A 25,919-nucleotide genomic window follows, 5' to 3' on the forward strand; every position below is an offset into this window, starting at 1 on the left:
TTCGGTTTCCGTTGCTCCAAATGGCACAAAGCCTGGTCTGGAGGCACGTCATCCCATCCTCAAACCGGCACTGGTCTTCAGACTTCACTCCCTCATGGCTCTCCTTCCATCTCAGCTTGCCGGCTGAGGAAAGCCTCTGCATTTGCTTGTCCTTGCATGGGCTTTAGGGAGGACCACAGCACAGAGGCAGAGCTTGTACTTCCTGAGCAGAAGGTCCCAAATTCAAGCCCTGTCATTTCCCATTAAAAGGGATTCGGTGGAAGGCTCTGAAAATGGCCTGTGCCTGGGACCCGATGCGAATGCCAGCCGTAGCAGACAAAATTTATGGATACATATTTACGCTGAATCAACTGCGCTGGCAGGAGTGGGCTTGCCTGACCATTCCTCCTTACAGCAGCTCCTCCAGCCCTGTGAAAATGCTACACAAGGAGTCGAGGGACCCTGCTGGATGGGCTGCTCAGGATCCCCCAACAGTGACTTGGGCAGCCTTCCATGAACAGAGGCCCTTCTCTTATGAAGAATCACTTTCCGGCATGACAGTTTCTTCTTCTGCGAGTCAGATTCTGGGTGCAACCTATTCTATTTAAGAATCACTCCACAACAAAAATATTTTTTCAAGTAATTAACAATACATTAACAAATTAAAACACAACACAAAACAATTCTGCAGCTACCGATCGATGCAAGACAATAAATGCAAGAGCTACCGATAGAGCTAAACCACACCTTGGTGGGACATGCTGGGACTTGCAAGCAGTTTCTGTGTCAAGCAGAATACGATTGTGTTCTAGCAGCCGCCCCTCCCACCCCGCAATGGATTCTCCTGCATGGGAAAACAGACTGAGGAAATGGTGGGAGGAAAACGGGGGAGGGTGACAAGAGGAAGACATCATCCTCTGGACCCACGTACAATTCTGCGAATGAGGTTCCCTTTGTGTAGAGTGTTCCAATAACTGACATGTTTCCCAGACCACAGATTCTTTGCATCTAGATGGCTTAAGCGGGCAAGCCAAGTGGGTGAGCTTGGTGACTCCCCATCACCAAGACCATGTATACCTCTAACAACAATTTGAGTTGTGAGAGCTGAATGTACAAGTGAAGTCACCTTATATAAGATTGTTTCCCATGTCCCTTTCGGGCCTCACCATCACTGCCATGTGAGGGTGTCCTCACTGCATTGCCTCTGCCCTCCTCTGTGCATTACGGGAGACGTTCCGCGGTGGTAGGCAAGACGCCATTCAGGGAAGATTCCTCCCGTTACGGGGCACCTCAGTGCGGCATGCCTCGCAAGTTTCGGAGGAACAGCTGGGTTCCGTGGAACAAAGTTTGAAAGCAGTTTTACAATATAGTTCTCCCTTCCACCTCCACAGTTCTATGTTGCACTCACTCCACAGGGTCACGTGGACAAATACTTGAGCACGTGGACTTGAGTACATGTCCACCTAAAGCAAAATGAGCACGAAACAAGCGATACTGTAAGGAGCTAGCCCCGTATCTGTTGCTGCTGGTGGTGTTTTGCTTTGCAAAAAAAGTGACTGCTGATTGCGATGTGTACTCACTGCTTCACATTTTCATTTTTCCTATAGCTGTGTACATAATCACATTGAGAAATGCTTCCCTAACCCTCCAGGTTGCTACCTGCTGGCTGCCCATTCTTCTTTATTTTTATAACTGATTAGTTCCCTGTATACACTGCCTTTCCTCCAGAAAGCACGGAGTGCTGAACACGCTCTTTCTCCCCTCCATTTCGTCCTCACAACACCCGTGTGGGACAGATTTGGCTGAGAGTCCGTGGCTGCCCAAAGTCACCCGCGCATGGCAGAGTGGGCACAGGAGCCAGGTCTCCCAAGACCCAGCCTAACGCTCCAACTACTGGTTTTGCATAGGTATACATAATGGAATGAAAGCACTGGATGAAAGAGAGCATCTACTGCCATCAGGTTAATTCTTGGCCTCCAAGAGCAAAGATGTTTGTTCTGCAGGTTCAGCCGACTCATTTTAGGACAGCGGAGCACTTGTAGTTACACTGAATGACTCCAAAGAAGACCTTGAGCATAAAGAGAACCACCATACCAGCTGAAGTTCTTCTTTTACCCATCTAGGAAAATCCCAGGAGCCCTCTTTTGGAGTACACGTGGCAACATGAAGCCATGAGCTTCATGCAACTGGACACTAAGCAACTAAATATTCTGAAAGCAAGCAAACAAAACATAGCTCTGTGGTCTGCCGGGGTCACTGAATGCAAAAATTCTGTTCCACCACAAGATGTGAGAGTCAAAGTGTCTCAGAAAATGCAACACGTCTCTCCACAGGACAAAGTCTTTTTAAACAATTTTGGACCAGTCCAACCTGAACAAGAAGCCATTTTCATTGGTGGCCATCATCTTGTACATTGGCCAGTGGTCACACTACAATTTGGAGACCTGGATTCCAGTCTCTCAGTTTAGTCTTGGATTCACTGGGAACTGTTCACAATATGGCAGCCTCCATTGTTCATCGGATTAGTGTGAAGACAAATGAGAACACATATACAAAGCCCAATCTGTTCATCCTGCAGCCACCTGCCTATTCAATCCCAGCAACAGGCAGGCAGGCAGATCTCCTTTGCTTCTGGTGTGCCCTTCTGTAACTTTGAGAACTTTGAGAACTATTCCCTATCTAGCTTACATGACTTCAGAAGTGGAACTGTTCTATGGTTGGAGTCCACTGGATTCATCATAAGAATCTAGTCACATTTCTGAAATGTAGGGAAATAAGTGAAAATGAATTAGGGTCAAAGCATCTGTTCCTTCTTGAAGATGCTCAGCATAGTGAAACTGTACACTGTCTCAGCCTGAAATATTATTAGTACACTGTTCTGAAGATCTTCCAGAGCAGGCAGAACAGCCTGTGTCAAGGATACAGAACTGAGCGGAATGTGCTGTGTCCAGAACAGCCCTGCAGGTTCCTGTGTACCATGAGCGTCACCAGGGTCTCTGGCATCCTGACAAGAGTGCCATGGGAGTGTGCAAACAGTGATCTCGCCCTCTATTTGATCACATGGGCTTCAGGGGGCTTGCTATTACTGTGCAAATATTAATGACAGAGAGTGCTCACTTCAGCATCCTGACAATCTGTCAGTGTCATATAGCCCATTAATACAGAACACTCCCCCATGATATGAAGCTCAGGTATTCAAAACTCCCATATATATGAATTCACTGTGTGTGCCCTATGTAACCCCTATTAGTGTAACACTATATAAATAACATGTCCGCTTATCTGAATATTTATCTGAATTCTTCTGAGGTTCCCCAGGCCAGCTGAATAAATGAGATCGCACCCTAACAGGGAATTCAATCTTCTTGCTATACAGTTAATTCTAATCACTCTCTCTCTCTGTGTATCTCCTTCATGGTTTTTCTGCCCTGCTTCCCCCCGCCCCTCCCTATAATGGAGAGTTATTAGAGTTCTGGATCATGTCTGTTCCCTCAAGGTTGGAACAAAAAGCTTTATCCGAACCTGACAAATGTCATTTTTCTTCTTCATACATGAATCCCTTGAATGTCATGGCGTGCAATAATCAGCCCAGTCAGGGCCGTGTCATTTAACACAGAGCCGTATTTTATTTTGTGACAAACAAAAACAACAAGGGGCACAACCTCCATCCCAAAGCCACATACATGCTGTAGAATTATATCACAGGCACAGCAGCCAATACTTGGCTTTCTCTAATTTGCCTAAAGGGCCTACAGGCTGGAAACCTTGGGAAATAATTTGCCTTGCTATTGGAAATGTTTCTTCGCTCAATGAAAGATTTAAAACCTTGCAAAAGCATCTCACTGCAGAGTCTGCAGGGAACTGTACCCGGGACAGTCATGGTCATTCTCAAGGTCTCTAAAACAATAAATTACAGGCAGTCCTAGGGGATACTTTTTCCACTATGCAATCCAGTTGACTTATTTTTCCTAAGCTTTTGTTTGTGGGTTAGAGGGGGAAATAATCTAAACATATCAACATCCTTTTACAATAGTAAGAACAATAGTATTCAACCTCATCAAATGTTCATAAAAGTATTTTTTAACATTATAAACTGGCTTGGGTACTCTGTTAAGAATGGAAAGGTGGGTTTTCATTCAATCCATACATAAATAAATTGTATTGCACCACATGGCATTCCAGTCTGGACAGTAAGACAGTGCTAGAATATTCTTTCTTTATTTACTGGATTTTTAAAAGCTTCTTCTACTCCTAATAGAGTGTTCAGGGCAGTTTACAATACAGTAAAAATAAAACAAAAGCAGCAATTCAAGAAAGCACATCAATAGTAATAATAATAAATTAAAACCCCAATCTACAGTAGAGGAAAGCAAATATAACTGGAGCCTAAAACTATCATAGAGAAACCAGCATAGACAAATGAAGAACATCAGATCATGTAGAATGGAATCTTCATTTTTAAAAAATCCCATCAATGAGCAGAAGAAAGATGCCCAACAATCCAACACACTGGAATGGATGTAACAATATCTGTGCAGCCTTAGCTGTAGGTGAGAACATCTGGAGGGTTTCAAGTTGTCAACTCTTATACTATAGGTAGGCATATTAGTTTGCTTCAGAGAACATCACCTGCCTGTTCCATAGGTAACAAAAGGTTGTTTCAGAATGAATCTTCTGATTCATTTTGCCCTCAAGTCATGGGTATGCGTCATACTGGGTCAACAGAGCTTCCTTCTTCAAGGAACATTTGACCTGACCGGAACATTTCTGCTCATTTAAGGCTGCATTTAAATGTTCCAGTTGTGCCAGGAGTGGACCCCACTAATGCACAATCAGGTTTGGATACTGCCCTCTGTGTGTGTGTGTGTGTGTGTGTGTGTGTAGTGTGCACGCGTACCTATATTTTATTTGGATAGGTTTATATAGATACAGCTATTCCAAATACCAAAATATTAAAATACAAATACAAAAAATCTACAGTAATACAAGGAAGGCCTGCAACAGTTTTAACATCAGCTATATCATTGGTTGTATCCATTTCAGCTTTTCCTTAACACTTTCCCGAAGTGCACCTTTGCTGTTAAGAACTTCTTATGAATAGCATTTGCTATATATTTTTTCAATGACAACTATTGCTATTCCTCTTAAATAGTTCTCCAGACTAGCATTAATAACACTAATAGGCTCCATTCAGGAAGGCAGAAAACACTTCAGCTGTAGGAGAAAGTGCTTATAAAAATAGATGCCATCTTAAATAGAGATTTTTGATGCCAAGACAGAAGGTGGGAAATGGGGGAGGGTTGCTTGAAGAGTTAGGAACTTGACTGGCAGGTAGCCAGGAAACAATTATGTGCAACTAATTATACACATATTTATTTTACTGTACATATACAGTAGTTTTCATACACATCCACATATTTCTACACACTATTTGTCTGCCTCCTCCTACCTGGAAGCACTTTACACATTTGGAACAGCCTTGGATTTCTATGAAAGAGCTTGAAATGTTCTTTAGGATGCTTCACAGGTTATACAAGTAATGAATACACCACATGTGCACAAAACATTTGAGGGGCAAACTCGTGTCATTTCTCTGAAGGCAGACACAGACTGTTGGATGTATCCACAGTGGGCAGGGTGGGTGGGTATAAGGTGGAAAGACCATGCCTGCCAACTTCGTACATGAGAAACAGGCCCCTAAAGCTGTTCAAACATGTGGGACAGCTGAGCCTGCCATAGTAAAGCCAGTTCATCTTGCAGTCCTTCCTTTCTAAACCTTTGCACCATCAGTCAGCCATCCTGTGTTTTTGCAGCCAGCGTAACTTTGCCAAAATGAGGTGGTCACAAGCACATTCCAAAGCTGTGCTTTTGGCTTGGAACATGCAGTGTCCGCAGTGGTAGAGGTTGCAATAGGAACAGAAGGATCCGTTGATCTGAGGGTTGGCAGATGAGGACCCAGCTTGGCTACCCCCATCCAGTTCTGATAACAGAAATGTACCAGAAAAAAACCAGACACACCAGTGACATGACTTAATTCTTATTTAATAGCTCTCATTTTAGTTTTAAGAGAGAGCAAGTGAGCCAAGATATCAATATCAAAAATAGACCTCAAGTGGCTCAGGGCACCCATGAAACATCAGTTCTGGACTGGCACTGAGTGGATCCTGGTTCTAATCGCCACCCAGCCAAGAGCTCACTGGGCAAATTTGGACCAGCCAATGACCCTGAGCCTAATCTCCTTTATTTGTGACAATAAAATGGAAGACGAGGACTGGTTTGGGTTCCTTGTAAGAAGGGAAAATAGTGCAATAATACATAAACATAAGACAGAAGGGTTGATAGATCAATAGCTTGAAGGATACCAATAATATTTAAAAAAACAACTTCAGAACAGGGCTGGCCTGAAAGTAAATCTCTAGACCACAGCTCCCAGCTGTCCTATCCCTTATCCATACTAGCAGATACTTCTGGGAGTTGAAGTCCAAAACATTTGGAGATGTCCACTCTTGCTCCAGATCACATCCTGTTACAACAGTTAGCAGTAAAATAAAAAATACTGCAGTTATAAGCAAAGTCTGTAAAAGAAGTAATCCATATTGAGCAAAAGCTTCCTGGATGACCAAGATCATGGCTAAGGACAATCTATTCTAAAACCGTGTGAAGTGGAGGACATTCTACAATGTTGGCCTTACTATTGAAAAGGCCTTGCTTCAGGTGGATGCCTACCATGCTTCACTGGGCAGCCTTTTTGCAGTGAGCAAGCAGAAGTTCTTTAGGTCGATCCAAAGTTCTTGACCTTTGGAAAACGTCTGTGTCTGTCTTATGCCCCGTTCTAAAACAACATAAAATCCCCCCCCCCCCCGCTTTTCCTTGCTCCATTCTCACTGCACAGGCTCTGGATTTGACACAGAAGGTGGCTTTCACATCTGCTCATCAGCACACATGTCCAACAGACATGCTATAATCCGACACTGGAAAATTGCTCATGTGCAACGGCATTGCTATGCTCATGTTAGCAGGAACAAGCAATGGAGGTTGAATCTGCACTGGCGAGATTGCAATAGTCCGGGTTTCATGGAAAAGTAAGACGTAGCTCAGGAATGGTTATGGAAGGTAGCAAGATAATGGAAAGGAAGACTGGCAAACTTTTTCCACACCTGGAGTGAGCGCATTTCCCTCGCACAAATTCCATTTGTTCAGGGTTACACTGACTGCTTTAAATAGGACCCACAGTTCATTCCTGCTTCTTTTCCTCTCCATATCAGGGCAATAACATAAGCAACATTGTGTGTTTTGTTTAAAAGAACATGTGGCTGTATTAAGTCCAGATGTATATCACCATCTTTTAATTTTTTTAAAAAAAACTGAAAATGCAAATTGAAGTTGTATATTTTGAAAAATGGATGCCTTCAGCATGTTAAGCATTAGTAATTCAAGTAAAGATATTGCCTCACTTCATCAGTATTCATGTCAAGATCAAGATGGCTAGAGAGGCTGTGAATGTAAAGGCAAGAAGGCATTTGAGTTGGAGGTGACCTGGCACTCTCAGGTGCTCCAACAGCAGGCACAGGGCCAGGTAGAAACCACTACCACTGAAGTTAAGCCAAGTCCAAGTACCCTCTTTCCCTTGGCAATAGCTGGCCAAGCAGCCCATGCCGCCCACCTCCTCACCTCCTTAGGAAAGCACACCGCACGGGGGATGGTTGTTAAATCCGTGTGAGTGTGACCAGTGTTACAGTGAACCCCCCTTTGGACCTTCCCTCTTTCACCCTAAAGCACTCACTTTGGGTGCTGGTAAAACAGGGTAAAGCAGGATTCAGGAAAGAGGACAGAGCAGGAAAGAGTTTATAGCAGCTTAAAATGGTAGTTCAGTGAGAAGTGACACATAAAATAGTGAATACAGTCTAGCTAGTATAGTCTTGCAGTAGCTGCTTAGCTGGTCCTTTGGAAATCTACTATTTCCAAGGGGGAAATTGTCCTGGGGTCTGTGTCAGGTCACCCATTTGGGGAACTCCATAATGAGACAACTGTACCAGACAAAAATCCCCATTTATTTATTTTTATTTATTTATTTAGACAGCTTATATGCCACCCCCATCGCACAAGCCTCGGGGCGGCTTACAATAATAAAATCCCACATATAAATACAAAAAAAATCATTGAATAAATAAAATACATAAAATAAAATAAAATAAAATAAAATAAAATAAAATAAAATAGGGAACAGCCTGGTCAGTTTAAAATCAACAAATCAACCTTAACAGTTAAAATAGCATTTAAATAAAAAGGTCTTGGCCTGGTGCCGAAAAACAAATGACGGCGCCAGGCAGACCTCTCTGGGGAGCACATTCCGTAAGTGGGGCGCCACCGCAGAGAAAGCCCTCCTCCAAGTACTCACCCTCCTAATATTCTTCACGGAGGGTTCCCGGAGAAGGGCCTCTGCCACCAATCTCAAGGGGCGGGAGGGCATATATGGACGCAAGCGCTCCTTTAGATAACCAGGTCCCAAGCTATTCAGGGCTTTGTAGGTGATAACCAGCACCTTGAATTGGGCCCAGACTTCAATGGGGAGCCAGTGGAGCTGACAGAGGACTGGGGTTATATGAGAACAATGACCAGTCCCTGTCAGCAGCCTGGCAGCTCTATTTTGCACCTATTGAAATATCCGGACCATCTTCAAGGGCAGCCCCATGTAGAGTGCGTTACAGAAGTCTAATCGGGAAGTGACCGATGCGTGTCCTCTGCAACTTGCATCACACTCTCCTGCTTTCTAAGAGAGATGGCCATGCCCCCCATACCAAGAGATAAAGACCCTCAGCTTCTTTTTCCAGTGGAATATGCTTCTTCCAGTGTCTCCTCCCGGGCTGGGTAGAGACTCCAGAGGAATCTCTTGGCCTTTGTCAGTGGCACACTTGGGCAGTTCATTATTCATCAAATAGGTTAGCTGAGTGGAGGCACTTGGCCTTGGGATGACCTCGATCAGGGCATCTGCATTGCATTGTCAGCATCCAGATGGCCTGGCCTTTAGCTTTAGCGGAGGGCTGCAACTGATAACACAAGGGAGATTTCCTTCCTTTGGACCTGGCAAGATGGTTTGTATGGTTTGGCTGAGTGGCCATTCCATACTGGTGTCCAGACATCTCTTTTAACACGAAGTTCTTCAAAATCATACAGTACACAAAAGCACAACAATTAATACTTGAACCTGCACATCTAATGACAAATTGTGTCATTTCTTCATATGTTAACTAGTATCCTAAATTCACTATTCAGCCATTTAATGTTACTTTTTCATATAGTATCTTTTGACATGAAACCTACTTTATGAGATGGAAAGATATGCCCAATGACGCCATCCTATCCATGCATACTCAAAACTAGGTCCCACTAAGTTCGATTGGACTTATTTCCAAGTCAGACTGTGTAAGACTGCAGCCTAAGAATATTATGAGAATGACTGTGTGCATGTTCCATGACATCAAGGTTTATTTCATGGAACAACTTGTAGCAATAAAAATTCAGCCTGCCAAGCTACTCTTGATACAGGTAGAGGTGAAAAGGAAATCTAAAATGGTGACTGGTAGGCTGCTTTCTTTTCTGTTGCTCTTATCTCTACAGCTAAATGGTTGCAGTTATCCTTTCATTCATGTGGAAAATAGTTCTTAGGAAGTTACAGGATACATCCACTCCAGTGGCGATAAATAGAGATCATCCAGAAAGATTAGTCAGTGTTTTGCTCTCAAGCTTCAGCTGGCTAGGCAAGGATTTGGCTTGATCTGGAATTTGGTTTGTCAGCTCCAGTCATCTGAGAATTATAGAATTAAATGGTCTTATGATGTAGCAAGACAAGGACCATTATTTTTGCCTTTCTCACAAACTCATGGAAAGCTTCCAGTTCTCTCCACCAGTTGGGACTTACTTCCTATCAGGTCTCCTCTCAGATGCAGTCCTTTACCGACCTTACTTTCCTTGGTATCCACACCACTCTGTTCCTCTTGTTGCTACAGGGATAAGCCTCCTGGTTCAGTAAACTCCAAGGCCTATTTGTCTTCCCTCGGTTTCTCAACAAACACACACAGAGCAGTAATCTGTATGTGTCCTGTTTACAATCCACAGTACAAGATCCTATCCTACATGTCTCCTTATCATATCTGGACATTTCTTGATTCTTCTGCCACATGACACAGAAAAACAGAGTCTGCATTTTGTTGACAGCAGAAGGAAATGTGGTACCTTGTGCTACAGTGGGGGGAGAAAGCAGAACCAAAAGAAACAGAATACACAACCAGGAAGAATGCCGAGAATAACTTGAAATTTGTTTATTCATGAACAGATAATGTGCCATGGCCAATCAGAGCAGTGGTCAATCTAGTCTGATAATTCTGTTCACACGGTAGCCAACCAGCTGCCTACGGGAGACCCACAAGTAGGGCATGATCGAAATAGCACTGTCCAGTTCATCTTCCCTAGGAACTGGGGTACAGAGGCAAAATTCCTCTGACACTGGAGGCAGCATACTGACATCAGGGCTAGTAGCTAGGGATTGTCTTCTCCTCTATGAATATGTCCAATTCACTTTTAAAGCTGTGCAAAGAGGTGGCCATTGCTACATCTTGTGGAAGTGAATTCCATCATTTAACTGCATACATATGAAAAAGGTCCATAATCACCCACCATTCAGTTTCATTGGATAATCCTGAGTTTTAGAATTATGAAAGAGACAGAGCACAAGAAAGCAAGACATTTCTCCCTATCTACTTTCTCCATACCATACATAAGTGTGTAGACCACTATCGTGTCTTTTCTTAGTTGTTTTTTCTAAACAAAAGAATTCCAGATGTTGTAACCTATCTTCATGGCAGACTTGTTCAGTTGATTTATTATTTACATTGCTCTGCTTGCTCTTGTCACAAATTTGAACTTAATTTCCAGACAGAGCCCAGACTAGCAAGTCAAACTCACCCAGGCTTAGGATGTAGAACCAAGTAGGCTAAGCGACTGAAGATCTGACACCATGCCATTTGGCAGAATTTAAATGACTGATAGTCCTTCAGAGACAAGACTTTACACAAGACACAAGAAACTACAGAAAACCCTTTCTGAAGTTGTCTAACCCCTCTGGATAAACCTTTTCCTTCTGGGAGAGTGACAGAAGGATCACAAAATAAAGAAGCTACAAAGCTACCTGGGAAACTCAGTGCCACACAAATGTGTAACTTTTAATGTGCAGGTCAAGCTTTGCCTTCTGTATTTCTTTGGTCTTGAAAATCAGTGCATCTTTTGTACACATCTTTCCCAATGTTTGCATTAATTGAAGCATTCTGAAATGTATGCATTTTTCTCATTTATTAAACTATATGAGTATTGTTCAAAAGTTCATTTTCTTTTCATGCATATTATTAAAGTATATGCATTCTACCAAGACGTGTTCCCTTGCGAGTTAAATTGCAAGCTCAAACATGAATGGACTTCAGCTGCAAGCCCTTATCTGTGTCCACATTTGCTTCTAGAACATGTGAACCACGCAGCTTCTGATCAAGAACAAACTGTAACAAATGTTTCATACATCCCTAATGAAAGCAGGAACTGATGTCTGAACGGTTCAGCAAGACTTTTTAAAGCACTGGCTCTCGTACAGCAAGGCAATGCACCATTTGCTGCTCTGCCTCAGAAAGCAAAGCACCTCAGGGCTCATCTTTTGCTGGACCAGCAACCATTGCTTTGACCACAGCCGTATTTTGCTCACCAGAGGCAAGATTACCATGTTCTGCCAGTGGCAGCTGTTCATTTTTGGATCCAGTGACAATAAGCACACTTGTGGGTAAAGATTAAAGAGTTTTATTAGCAAACTATGGAAAAAAAGTTTGTGAAATCATGGTAGGTAGAGCACAATGCTTACTTCCCTTCTGTTATCAGAAAACCTCTCAAGAAAGAAATGGCTGCAGATGGACTCCTGGATGACTTGAAGTACCTTCTGAAGCAAGGTCTGCCTCAAGGTTCTGCTCTTGGAAAGACTTCCTAACTTCACATAGGGTTTTTGGGGGCATACCTGCTCCTATTGGCTGGACAAAATTATTGCATTTTACACATAATTAATTGGGAAGGCATCTTAAAAGAGAAATATATAGGCATCCTGGGCATTCCCATCACAGGCAGTTGGCCTTGGTTAGCCCACCTGGCAGTAAACAGCCCATTCAGGCTGGCTGAGGGACTGCCTAAAACCAGTTGCTTCCAATGCCGTATCTAGTTAAAACTCACTGAGACAATGGGTAACAACTCTCTAAGCAACAGAGATACGGCCAACAGATACTGCAGCTGAATGACCTTCCCAGGCCTCTGCTGACATTTAGATTATATCCAAGACTATCTAAAACGCAAAATTAATTAACAAGCTTCTCATGGGAAACTCTAAACATTATTGGCACTAGACAAGAGACAGTTGGAAACGGCAACAGAAAGCAAACTCGTGAAGAAGAAATGAAGAGTGGCTAGATAACAAAGGCCCAGATACATCCAGGCACATGGACAGAAAGGTCATATACTGCCATCTCCTCATGGGAACAGTGGGCACCTGGCCACTACATGACCATTACATGCCTTAAAAATGGTCAGAATGTCAAGAACCCAATGGATATTGCTGAAGACCAGTTTTCTCTAACCATTCATGTTGTGGAGCCCACTGGGTGGGGAAATCCTAGGTGAGATCTAATCAAAATCTGCTGGGCTGTTTTTTGTCAAAGGCTCTGCAGAGCTCAAATGGTGTAAGCAGTTTACCAAAGCATTACAGTTCAGACTGTTAAGGAAAATCTGGTACTCTGGTGATAATGTGTATATTCGTTCAGTGTAAATGACTAAGTTCAAAAAAACATGCAATGAATCATGGTTGCAAGGCCAGACTTGCTTTGATTAACTACACTGGTATAATGAAATCCAACAGAGCAATCACTGAAACATTTAGCTCCAAATGTAAATCTTCTTGAACTCAGGGGGGAAAGCATGTTAGGCAATGCGAGGTGGCATATAATAAAGCCATATTTCACATAATGAAAGTGGAGGCAGCTGTAAAGAAAAGGGAATGTTTAAAAGTTGCTCTGCTGTGTTTGGCAAGCAAAAATGGGTTATTTTAAATGTGTCAATCATGATAATCCAACATATTTTTAATCTAAAGGTCAATAGAAGCAGTTTCTACAGTGGTTACAGTAGTTATGCCAAATATGAAAGCAAGCGTTTAGGAGATGATTTTGAGTATTAATACATCAACACAATGTGTCTTGGAGAATTAATCTCAGCATTACATTGAAGAGCATAGATTTATCTAGGTAAGAGAATTTTATTAAAAAATGTACCAATATAACCCATGACACTTGTTTTTCTTTGCAGATTTTTCTGTATCTCAATCAAGGTAGACAGAGCAGGGGTAAGATACCGCAGTTCTGTCTCAGTGAATCCAGGAAATATTTGTTTCCAATATTGGCACTAACTAACTTTATTTATGTATTTATTGTCATGCCGTTCTGCATGAAAATGGCACTCAGGGTGGCTTAAAGTGAAAGTTTCTCAAAATAGCTTGGGACTGTAAATATGTACTTTCTTCTATGTGGGAGTTCCTGAGTGTTCATGTTAAGCATATGCTCTGGAGATTCTATTAATTGTCCTCAGAGTATGAATGAAAATATTATTGGGTTTTCTGCCCTTGGTTCTCTCTGTGTGTGTTTAGATGGTGAAGAAGGTGATCCTTTGAGAAAATGATCTTAGACCGTGTCTAATATTTTTGCAATCAAGAATTTGATGTGAGCTAACCGACTGGCCCCAGTACTGTTCTAGAGAAATATAGGAACCAGCAGACGCAGTTTAAATGTTAATGGATCACAGGGCCTAAATGCTTTTGTACATGGAACTGTACAGAAACTATTACAAGAAAGAATGGAACTGAGATGCAATAGGAACAAATACCAGGACTTGAATAGTTTCAAGCCTAAGGCCTGCTTTCTGGAATGCATAATTCCAATGTTATTTGAGCTTAGGGATGAACAAATCTCTCAGGTTCAATTCTGCTCAGGTTATCGTTTTTACTGCATTTGGTTTGTTTCTTCTCATTTTTGTATCAGTTTACAGATTTTTTTAACATCCACATAAAAATTTGTACAAGTGTTTGTGTGTGCACATTTAGTTAAATGTATGTTTTGTTCTCTTTTCTAAATATAGAATTCCCTAATATAAAATGGTTCTGAGTGCATTTCACCTAATATGTACATTTTTCATGCTTGCATATCCCTATTGGATGAACTTGTGTACAAACCACAGGAGGAGGGAGTTCAACGCGGCACCATTGCATTCTGATTCATGCATTACATTTGAGAAGTGCAAAGAAGTGACAATTTCAGGAGCCCACATTGAAATGTAAATTCAAAATATTCTCACCTAAACCCATTTGATCTTTGCCAGCTGCTACTTTGTTTCTGAGCAAATATCAAAGGCCTGGTTATTAACTATAAGGACTTTAAAAGTTTAGGATCAATTATCTGAAGGACTGCCTTCTCTTAGAGGGATGGCAGCAGGTTGGGAGGGCACTGGGCAAAGGGTACTCAGGTGTCCCACCCCAAATCTATTTTCCAGTAGCATGCAAGTTAAAGGGATTATCCAATTTCTCCTACTTCTGTCATTATTTGAGGCCCTATCAGATACTTTGTTGGCCAGCACATGAAATGGGGCCTCTTCAATTGTGGTGCTCATGTTCCAGAAATCCCGCTTGGCCCTGTTTTAATTGGCTAAGTAAGGGAATGTAGAAAAGGTTTCATTTAAAAGGTGCTTTGCAAAAAGGGAAGAAATCAAAATGGGATTCTGACAGGGAATCCTGGACATTAAGGAGCAGCAAGTAAAAAATAGGTAGAAATAAGATGTTTCAGTAGTCGAAGCCTGTAAAGTCAGAAGGGTGTTCAGTTCTCTTAAATACTAGAATGATTCATCTCATGAGGCTGATTGGTGGAAGACTCGAGAGAAAAGGGAAGAAAAAGAGAGAAAAGGCTGCATTAAATGATGAAACACAAACACTTACACAAGATGAAGTTTGGATGGTTTAAAAAGGGATCAGACAAATTCATGGAGGAAAAGGCCATCCATGGATACCAGCCCTGGGGCTCTAGGCTGCCCCCAGCGCCAGAGGGATTATGCCAATGCGCAACAGTTACTGGGCAACTTGTGCAGGACAGCACGGTTGCACCCATGGCCTGCTTGTGGGTTTTCTGTGGGAAGCTGGTCTGCCACTGCGTGAGCAGAATTCTGGACAAGGTGACCCTTGGTCTGATCCTGCATTGCACTTCTTGCTAATAGTGCGGGATATAAATCTAATAAATAAATACGTAAATAACTGTTCTTATATTCTAGCAAAGGCATTAGGCAGGGATGAATAAAGAAATGAAGAGTGACAGATTTGATGTGATGATATCATAGGGAACTTTAAAGGTGAGAAAAGTTTCTGTTCCACGTGGAGGGTCATGGGAAACCAAGGGATATCACATTTGAGGATATTGTATGCTGATACACATGTCCTGAAACACACTGACTTGGGTCCTGCTGTAATATGGATTTTGAATTTTCTTTTTCATGTGGGCCAAACACGGCTACCTTTTTATTTTCCCATTATTTTAATGGCTAGTTGGTTTTAACCTGGGTTTTATCATACTGAAGTGTTGGATGCTGTGCTTTGTTTTATTGGTTCTTCTGTTGTAAGACGTCCCAAGATGTCAGTGGTAGACGGGTTAGAAAAGCTTTAAATAAACAAATAAATCTTTGCTTTCTGTGTGACTTGCAGAATATTGAATTTAGCTATTCAATTGGGGTGGTGGTGATATAACCTTCCTCAGTGTCCTCCACAAGCTGGAGGTAAACAACTGCAAACTGTAGGAAGACCTTGGTTTTCCAGGGTTCAAGATTACAAGGGGAATCTACTTCAATAGAGAAAACTCCTTGCCTGGGGCAATGTCCCTCTGACTAGTGGTGGGCCATGAGGATGGAGAGGAAAGGGTCTAGTGTGCCCGTCTTTGCAATCCTGCCTCATGTGTTAGTTGCATTTAGAGGAAAAATGTCTGACAAGGGCTCTTGCTTTCTACAGAATCTTGAGCACCATGGTTCACAGCATCTCTGCTCGCTACACAATTTCCCTCTGAAATTTATCAGAGGCATTTTCACGGCCCGAGACTTTTCTTCCAACATGATGTGAGTCATCGTGTGTCATCCTTCCTCTACCATGCTTAGTGCTATCCATTCTTGCACATAAACGCCTGACACTGGATTGTTGTTTCAGCTACCAGCAGCCAGTTCCTCATGATGCCACAGGCACGTATTCTGCTGCATCATCCCATTGGTGCTCAGTCTTGGTGATCATGAGCATATGTAGCTTATCTCTCGTATCTGGTATCAAGCATGCGCTTGAGCCTGCAACACACAATGCACCCTATTGCCGCAGTGCTCTTAATTAAGGAAAGGGATTTGCTCACAGCCAGTGGAAGAATCAGCACCCTGCAGAAGGCAAAGGTTCAGTGCAGCATATGTCCTACTGGCCTGCTATTTTATATTTATATATATATTTCATTTAAAGTGCTTACAAAGTTCACAAGAAACCTATGAAATATTGTGTGTCTGACTCTTCCCTTCTTCCTTGCCCCAGGCCCTAACACCAGACTGCCTTGTAAAGGCAGATCTTTATTGGCGCTTAACAGCTAACAACTCCAAAAGTCTCCCTAGCAAGCTGAATGTTAGCCTCTGCTCATGTAAAGAGTTTGTGAGTGTTGAACCCAAACTGGAAAGATCTCTCCAACCCTTTCCTTTCAGTAACACTGAAGGCTCCACCCTCAGAGTGGTTCCTGCTGGAGGAGAGCTAGTCAGCAAGACCTACAAGCTCCAACTGGGTAGCTCATCTCTCCCAGTACCTCATCATGGGATCTGGGACCAGGCAAGGCAATGACTCCCTCTCTCCTGAGACCTGTCACATCTCTTCCAAAACGTATCTGCACCTTGATGGGGCTTCAAAGGGTTTTGCTCCCTGTGATCCTCCTGTTCTCCCATCACCTCTTCTGTGTGGGGTCCTCCCGTTCAGATTCCAATAACCCTTGGAAAGTCAGCAAAGAGAGAGTCCCTAGCCCAGTCACAAAATCCTACATGTTGTAGTGAGCAACGCTCCTGTTCAGAATGGGAGCCAGCCAGCCATTCCTGCATTTAAGTTATTCTGTTCCATTTTCCCTCCCTCTTTTTCCATTTTCTTCATGTAATCGGTCTGCATACCATGTTCACAAAGTATGGACAGTCCTCAATGAGCAGGTGTGGGTTCCCCTTCTTCTGGCTTTTTTCCTAAGGAGCACGCTTGCTCGCTCGCTCACTCTCTCTCTCTCTCTTGCTCATAATACTGTGCTTTTGTGTAAGGATCTTACTATTTTGGCCACTTAAGGATCCACATTCAAAACTGGGTTTTTGCTGAGACTTCTCACAGAAAGGTCTGGACCATATGCCACCACTGCAGGGACAATGATGTAATGCATGTCACAGTGACCTCTACTGGTGGAGCGTAAAAAGCCATGCTGATCTTATTGCTTGCCTGATAGCTACGTCTCCCAGTGAACCCCAGTTGACTGACTACTGCTTCAGCTGTTAAAAGAGAGGCCTAAACAGCCTCCTTTTATGCTTAGGAGCCCCTTTCCCCTGCCTGTATACAAGACTATTCCTTCACAATCATGATAGTCACTTTAGTTATGATTGAGGTTGTTGATAATGGACTCCACTAGAACTCACATTTCCATAAATCACATCCTGTTAACGTGAAAGCCGAGGGATTACAGCTATTATGCATTTTTTGACATGCAGCTTGACCAGCTAATGGTGAAAATGTGTCAGCTTTCTAAAATTAAAAGAAATATAGCAAGGAGTTTCGATCAGGAGGATTGAAGCGGCAGAGATAGAGCTCAGGCAAAATGAATTACTGCTTTCCTTTCCTTTGGTGACAGCAGATTACAGCAGTAGGGGGAAAAATACAAATCCCCACAGAATAACATATCTATGATAAACTTCAGAGAGGCCTGACGGTGGAGTAATCTCAGATCAGCACCTATTTATGGGGCAAATTTAAGATGCCTCAGACACAGTAATGGAAAAACAAATCAGGAGAGAAAGGAACGGCTAGCTAAGCCACATTGTTTTCTGCCAGTCTCCTGACACAGACATGTCCCCTGGGCCTTCTGGAGTGATTATGCCAATATCTGCATCATTAGGGTTGGACACCCATTAATCAGAAGGAGCAGACCTTCAAATCTTCCCAATGAAAAAGCTCACGAACTGCAAGGCGAAACAGAAGCAGCAGTAGCGATAACAACAACAACAAAGCCCAATAACTTCATCCATAAAGCAAAGTGGCATAAGCAAGTATAAATCCCACTTGAGTTATCATAATGGCTGCCAAGCTAATTGAGAACACATTCGCTTCTTTAACTAAATAAATTACGGTTGCAATTATATGACCTCAAGGTCACCTCCTCCAGGAGATGCCCAGCACTTGAATTAGCTATTCAGCTCTTCACAGTAAGTAGCCTTGGCCAATCACTGCCGGATAAACACTGTTGAAATATGCATTTAATTATCTTAGCCTTTTAACTTTTAAAATCTTTTCATTGCCAGCAGTTACTTGCTAATTTATTCGGGGTGGGCAAAGAAATTCAGTGCCTAGTTAGGATACAGTCTGGGGATAGATTCATGCCACTGCTTTCCCCATTGCAAGGTGAATCACCTGATGTCACCTTGGGGTGACAATCCAGCCATCGTGAATGCACTTGAGAAGTCCCACCCGAGAGCACTATCCTGGCCAGTCTGAAGTGTACTTACTTGGAAATTATCTGATGCGATGAAGGGTCCTCTGCACCTGGCTATTCAAGAAAGGGCAGGGGGAGCTATAGGGTTCATATCCCTTTGTAAGGGAAGCCCCTCTGAGAAAGCCCAAGGAAGGGCCAGCATTCATGTGGTTTTATGCAAGGTAGGTGCACAAATGATAATTATCAGGATAATTCCATGTTAACTGATAGATTTCAACATCTGCTTTCTCTTACTGATTTGTTGCTTGATTCAGGCAAGTTCTGTCAAAACAACGTCAGCTTTAACTAAAGAAAACTATAATTGACTCCTTGATATTCTTCAGAACTAACACTAGTCAAGTAAGACTGGCTCCTTCTATAAATAAGGCATGGAGTCTTTGGGACATCAGGGCTTTTTTTGTTCATTTTGCAACTTCAAATCACATTCTTTGTACTGCAGCAAACCAAAGTTGTTGGCTTGCATCCAGACATGCTGTTCCACAAATGGCAGGACTCTTGTTTATGGAAAATTCCATCTTTTCCCTTCTGGCTTTTTTCACTTATTTTTTCTTTGGGCTACCTTTGTTTACTTTTGTTTATGGAAGGTTCATTGATCCAGTGGAAGGGAGGAAGAATTTTTTACCGATATTCCTCTTCCCTTGCAGCACCCATGGTGTTCAATGGCATCCTCAATCCTCAGTGTGTGTGTGTATGTATTCAACCTTCCCCAGCTTGAGGCCATTCGGGTGTTTTGGATTTCCCATCAATACCACCCAGCAGGAATCCTGGGAGTTGCTGGCCAAGTTATCTCGACATTACTGGGTTAGGAAAGAGTCCACTAAGGACTGTCCCTTCCCCTGCCTGCAGTGTTCCAATAATTCATCTAAATACTCCGCTCTGGATCTGGCTTAGGCGTGTGTAATGACTCTAGACTGTGAAAGAATCCCAGGGACGGCCTTATACTTTGCTCCAGCAGTGTTCCTATTGCTATCACAAGGATGGGAAGGTGCAGAGGTTGCCCTCTTCTTTCCTTGCAAACAGGTCAGGTAGCCACCCTATAGATGTACTGTCATAGGGTCAAAAAAGAGACGTTCTTAACACATACATTTGTAAGGCTTGTAGCTACCTATGGGGAAGTTACATTCATTTGTGTCACGAGAGGGATGAGGTGTTCTGCTGTTCTTCTGTGGAGAACCAAATTGTCCTCACTTTTGGTATTTCATTTGCTTTTTAGCTATTATGGAGTCAGTCGCTGGAGGGTATTTGGGAAACTAAGCTAGTCAGTTTCAAATAAAGGGGAAATAGTTTAGAGATTCAAATTTAGTTTGAAGGTAGAGCTCAGGGAGTTGTGCTCAGGAAGCCAGGATATTTCACAGAAGGACAGAGGCAGAGGAGTACGAGTTTTAACTCAGGGAAGAGAAGCATGGTTAACAGCAATTAACAAGAATCTGCTTTCCAGATTAGCTGGAGATGGAGAGAAAAAAAGAACTAAAGAACTAAAAGTGATAAAAGCTAAAGCAACAAGGCAGAATGAGAGAGAGAGAAGGAAGATTCAGAATTGCTGGAACTGAAGAATTAAAAGAACCAAACCAGGGACAGGTCTAGATTCCTTTTCCAGTATAAGGAAGCTGAATAAAACAGAGATATAGACTGGCTTCACACAACATGACAAGTAAACTCATGTAGTTACCACAGTTTGTGTACCATGATCTATTCAATGGATGATCAAGTTCTATGCTATCATGGTTTCCATCCTCCCTTCTCAGTTGCCCCACTGTTGTTGGCATGTGTCCCATCAGCCATTGCTCCCCACCTATGTTACCTGTATCTTCCTCACTGTTTTGCTGCAGTTACTATTCTTTCCAGGGGACTTTGTGGTAATTTCATACCAGGGCCATGGAAACCATGATTCTGGGTCCAGACAATATGGCAAGCCAGGGTGGCACAGAGGAAACACAGAATAAAGGGTTGTTTATTATTGTGGTTTCTGAAGACCAAACTTGCCATTGCAAAATATCATGACTGGGTTCATACAGCATGACAGGCTAACAATGGTTAAAAAAAATCCTCCAACAGAAACAGGAACGGCTATCCTGACTTGATACTAACCAAAAGGGAAAACCTAGTGGACAAAATGGCAGCTATGAGAACTCTGGGGAAAAGTGGCCATGCCATATTTGAATTCTTTATTCTAAAGGAAATAGAAGCCAAATGTAGCCAAACATGTACCCTGGATTTCAAGAAATTCAAACTCAGAACAATGTTAAGTAAAGTCCTGTAGCAAGTGACTCTAATGAAAAAAGGAGTACAAGAAGGGAGGGATTTTTTTAAAGGCACAGTTACAAACAATTCCAAACAAGAAAAGGGGTGGAAGACAATAGAAGATGTTCATGTAGCTTTACAAAAAGATTAGAGAAGATAGGAAAACAAAAAGGACATGTATAGGAAGTGAAAGGCCCAGCTCAAAGAAAGATTATGGGCAGGTAGCATGGAATTGCAGGGATGGCATCAGGAAGGCTAAAGCTAGGAATGAATTGAGGCTAGCAAGTGATGCTAAAAGTAACAAAAAAGTCTTCTTCAGGTATGTCCAGAGTAAATGACAGGGGAAAGAAATGGTGGTTCAACTACTCAATGTGGATGGCAAAATGATAACAGAAGACAAAGAAAAGGCAGAAGTGCTCAATTCCTACTTTGGCTCAGTCTTCTCTCAAAAGATGATCAGTGGCCTTCCTGATGAAGGGCAAGTACAAGCTGAAGAGCAGGATGGCAGCTCAAGATGGAAAGGCAAATGGTCAAGGATCATCTAATTGGGTTGAATGAGTTCAAATCTCCAGGGCTCAATGAACTCCATCCTAGAGTCATACAGGAGCTGGCAGAAGAACTTTCAGAAAAACTGTCTATTATCTTTGAGAAATCATGAAGGGCAGGGGAAGTGCCAGAAGACTGGAGAAGGGCTAACGTCATCCCTATCTTCAAGAAAGGAAAAAAAGAAAAACCTGGGAATGGACCAGTCAGTCTGACATCAGTCCCTGGGAAAATTCAGGAGCAGATTATAAAGCAGTCAGTCTGCAAACACCTTGAAACTAATGCTGTGATTACTAGAAGCCAACATGGCTTTCTCAAGAACAAATCCTGCCAGGATAAACTGCTTTCATTTTTTGACTGAGTAAGCTCCCTGATGGATGTGGGAATACGCTGGACACAATCTATCTTGACTTTAGCAAAGCTTTTGACAAAGTGCCACATGATTAACATGCTAGCTAAAAGACAGAACAATGATCAGGTGGATCCACAGCTGGCTACAGAAATGGACTCAAAGAATGCTCATCAGTGGCACCTTCTCCAAATGAGGAGAGGAAACAAGTGGGGTACCACAGGGTAGTTCCTGGGTCCAGTGCTCTTCAGCATTTTCATTAGTTATTTGGATGAGGAAGTGCAGGGAACAGTTAACAGATTTTCTGATGACACAAAACAAGGTGGGATAGCAAATACCCTGGAAGGCCGAAAGACAATTCAAGAGGATCTTGATAGGTTGGAGTGCTGAGAGGGATTGAACTTGGAATCCTGTACAAAGCATGGGGTTTGACCCAATGGCCTCTGCTAGTCTATGATTAATCTATAGTGCGTATAGGGTTTTTTTGGGGGGAGGGAAGGTTGGGCAACAGGGTTTCATTCAGGTTTTAAAACATTTTCTAATTCATATTTTTCTTCTGTATAATTTAAACTTTGTTGTTTAAATTTTGAGCTCTTTTTGGACTGGGGGAATGAGGTCCCCCCCCCACCCCCACCAGTCTAATAGTCAACACTACCCATGCTATTTATTGTAAATACTTGAGACCAAAATCCTGGTTTGGTGGAGGTGGCCAGAAAGGGAAAGACTTCCACCTGGTGGCAGTGGAAAAGACCTCAGAAAGGGAAGGGCTATAAGGAGTGTGGCCAAACTATTTTGCCTGTTTCCCTTTCCATTATGGTCTTTCCTCTCCAAGACACCTTCACTTACTGCTCAGGTTCTCAAAGTGTCTTTCCTTGCCTTGATATCTTTCAAAGGCTGGACTCCCACCTACCAAGCATGCATTAGATAAAACATTTGTGAATTAGCGGTACCATTGGGTTCCCACCCATTCCTGGTTTTGTAGGGATGCAAATAATGCTTTGCATCCAACACATTTTAACTGAAAAATGTGTATTAGATAAATATGAGAGTTATTTCTAAATACAAATCATACTTTTAGAAAAGTGGTCTAATACAGGATTAGTCATCTTTCTTTGATCCAGTGAGAGGCAATGTATTGCTTGTGTTCTGTATATTTTCAGAGATGTACTAATGGAAGTGATGCCATTGTATGACACTCATAGGCTTACACTTCTTTCCTAAGGGTGACTTTTCATTTTAGCTGTGGGTTAAAGCCAGTCTTTATGTTTTAAGAAATGGAGGTCATTTCATGCTTCTTTATCCCCAAATGTTGGGTGTATTCTGATACCGCCATAACCTACCATTCATTCTGCAATCTCTCACGGCTACCTCTATCTAATTTTTGAACTTTCCTATTCTTTCCCCATTTCTTGCAAACATGCACACACACCTCTTTCAGACCTAGCATGGATGCTATTTTGCAGAAGCTCTTGCACCCACATTATAGTGATAGGTATGGCTGATGGGAAACTGGATGCGGCCAAATGCAAAAAGAGTAAGCCCAAAGTTTTTTAAATGTTCAGTATACTTCAGCTTCAAGCTCTTGCTGAAGAGTTAGGTTCAAGCTCTGTTTCAAGTTGGAGTAGTTAAGCTACAGAAAGGCCATGTCAACATTTCAGTATGGAGAAAGTATTGCACAAAAGCTGAGAGGTTGAGGAAAAATAGGAGGAAGGGTCATAGCTATCTCTGGGCCTCAGAAGGGCTAGATTTATCCCTGGATCTGAAGTTCTGTACCCCTGGCCTAGAATGATGAAGAATTTTGGAAAGCTTGAAAGGTAGCACAACTTTTTGTAGCATTTTGCTTGGTCCTTACTGCTCCCCTTGAGCTTTGGATATTTCATACTGTCACTTCTAATAAGGCTACTTATTTTAGATCCAGACCAGAGTTTCAGAATCTTGCTTTACAATAAATTGAACTTGCAGAGGAGCATATCACTGTTTATATTAGAGACAATTTTACTTTAAATTTAAGACAATTTCAGAAAGACTGTAAATGAGCTTCCTTCCCCCATTTGCTTTCCTCCAGTTCTTGTGTCATTTTCATGTAAATAAACAAACCCACAATACATACATAAATGTTAATGTAGAATACAAGGTTTGAAGTTCTGAATTCATTTATTTACATTCTAATTTCTATGAATATTAATCCCTTTAAACAGGAAAAAAATAATGACACCCTGCAGAGCTGACTACTTCATACCTTCAAGGGGAGGGCAGATGGTTCATTGACTTTTAAAGAAGAGACATTCATTATTATGCTTTCTGTGACAGGACTTGATTTCTTTGGGTAAATGATGACCATAATTAAGCATCTCATAATGAACATTGCTATATTACTAAACACAATTTATACAATGTCTTTACTCCCTGAGACTTAGCTTCTAGTGAAAAGATAATAGATAAAGACCTGGGAATGGGTCAGGACTAAAACTGAAGAACTGGGAGTATGATTAAATGCCATAAGATGTATGTCTATGCAGACAAACACAGGATAAGCATTGTTCATCAGTCTATTACCACAGTAGACAGGCTGGGTGGTGAGATATACCTGGGTTATGTAAAAAGGGACTCTGCCTCTTACACAGGAACCACATGAGGGAGATGGAATGTGCACCTGAGGACCAGACAGTTAGGATCAAGGATCAGGTACAACCACTCTCATAAAAAATGCTAAGCTGTTCCCAGCCAGGGAGGCGTGTGCGTGCGTGCGTGTGCGTGTGTGCACGTGTGTGTGAGAGGGAGGGAGCGTTACATACATAACTGCACACATAGACAAGAATATATACATCTTTTTACATGTTTGGCATTTTATTTTATTTATTTATTTTTCCATTTATATTCTGCCTTTTTCCTTTTTCCTACAAAGGGCTCAAGGCAGCTTACATCTCCTCCTCCATCTTATTCCCACAACAACAGCCCTGTGAGGTAGGTTGTTGCTGTTGGCTCTGGCCTCTTGGCAGAGCAGCAGAGGCAGAGGCTGGGAGAGAGCGCTGTGTGGCCAGGGGACTGGCGAAGGCAAGGCAGGAGCTGGGCAGCGGAGCAGAGGGCCAGGAGCAGCGGAGAGGATGGGGGCGGGGCCAGGGAGGCTAGAGCGGCCAGGAGGGAGCAGGGGGGTGGGGCGTTGTCCCTTGGCTGCGTCCTGGGCTGTCCGGAGACTCCCTTCCCTGAGACACAGAGGTTTGATTGTTTGCTTTTGCTTGTTTGTGCTGTGCTTTGTTTTTCTTCCAATTTAAATTTAAGTTTATTTTCTCCTTGTGTGTGTGTGCGAGTGGGTTTTCGTCTGGGAGAACTAGGCGAGTGAGAGGAACTGCAGGACTAACAAGGTAGGGGACCAAGGAAAGGTCTCGGAAGAGATCCCAATGGCAGACCAGGAGATGGCCTTGGCGGGAGTCACGGGTGTTGCTGTCCACTGCGACAGCTGCGACATGTTCGCCCTTCTCCCCCAGGAGAGGCAGGGATACGCTTGCCCTCGGTGCAAGATGGTGACCCTGCTAGAAGAGGAGGTGCCTGAGGGCCGAGAGAGCTCTCCAGGCCCACCCGGAGCAGCCCCCCTCTGGACAGAGGGTTGAGGGAGAGGCCACGGGAGGAGCAGCTGCGGAGACATGGAGGTATGTCACCCACAAGAGGAGGAGGCCAGCATGGCCTCCTCCTTCTCCTGGCACCAATCTGGAGCTGGGAAACAGGTTCTCTCCACTTGGGGAGCCTGGGGCTGATGAGGCCTCGGGGGACAAGCAGGATCCCCAGCCTGAGACGTCAGGTGGCAAGGGGGCCGCTGCAGGAGAGGCAAGGGCCAGGGCACGGCCGCCCACCAGCACTGGAAAGGTATGGCGGCGGGTGATTGTTGTTGGGGACTCCCTGCTGAGGGGCACTGAGCCGGCGGTGTGCCGCCCCAACCTGGAAACAAGGGAGGTTTG

This window comes from Varanus komodoensis, unplaced genomic scaffold (genome assembly GCF_004798865.1).
Source record: "Varanus komodoensis strain SLA01 unplaced genomic scaffold, ASM479886v1 scaffold5, whole genome shotgun sequence".
Classification (NCBI taxonomy): Eukaryota; Metazoa; Chordata; class Lepidosauria; order Squamata; family Varanidae; genus Varanus; species Varanus komodoensis.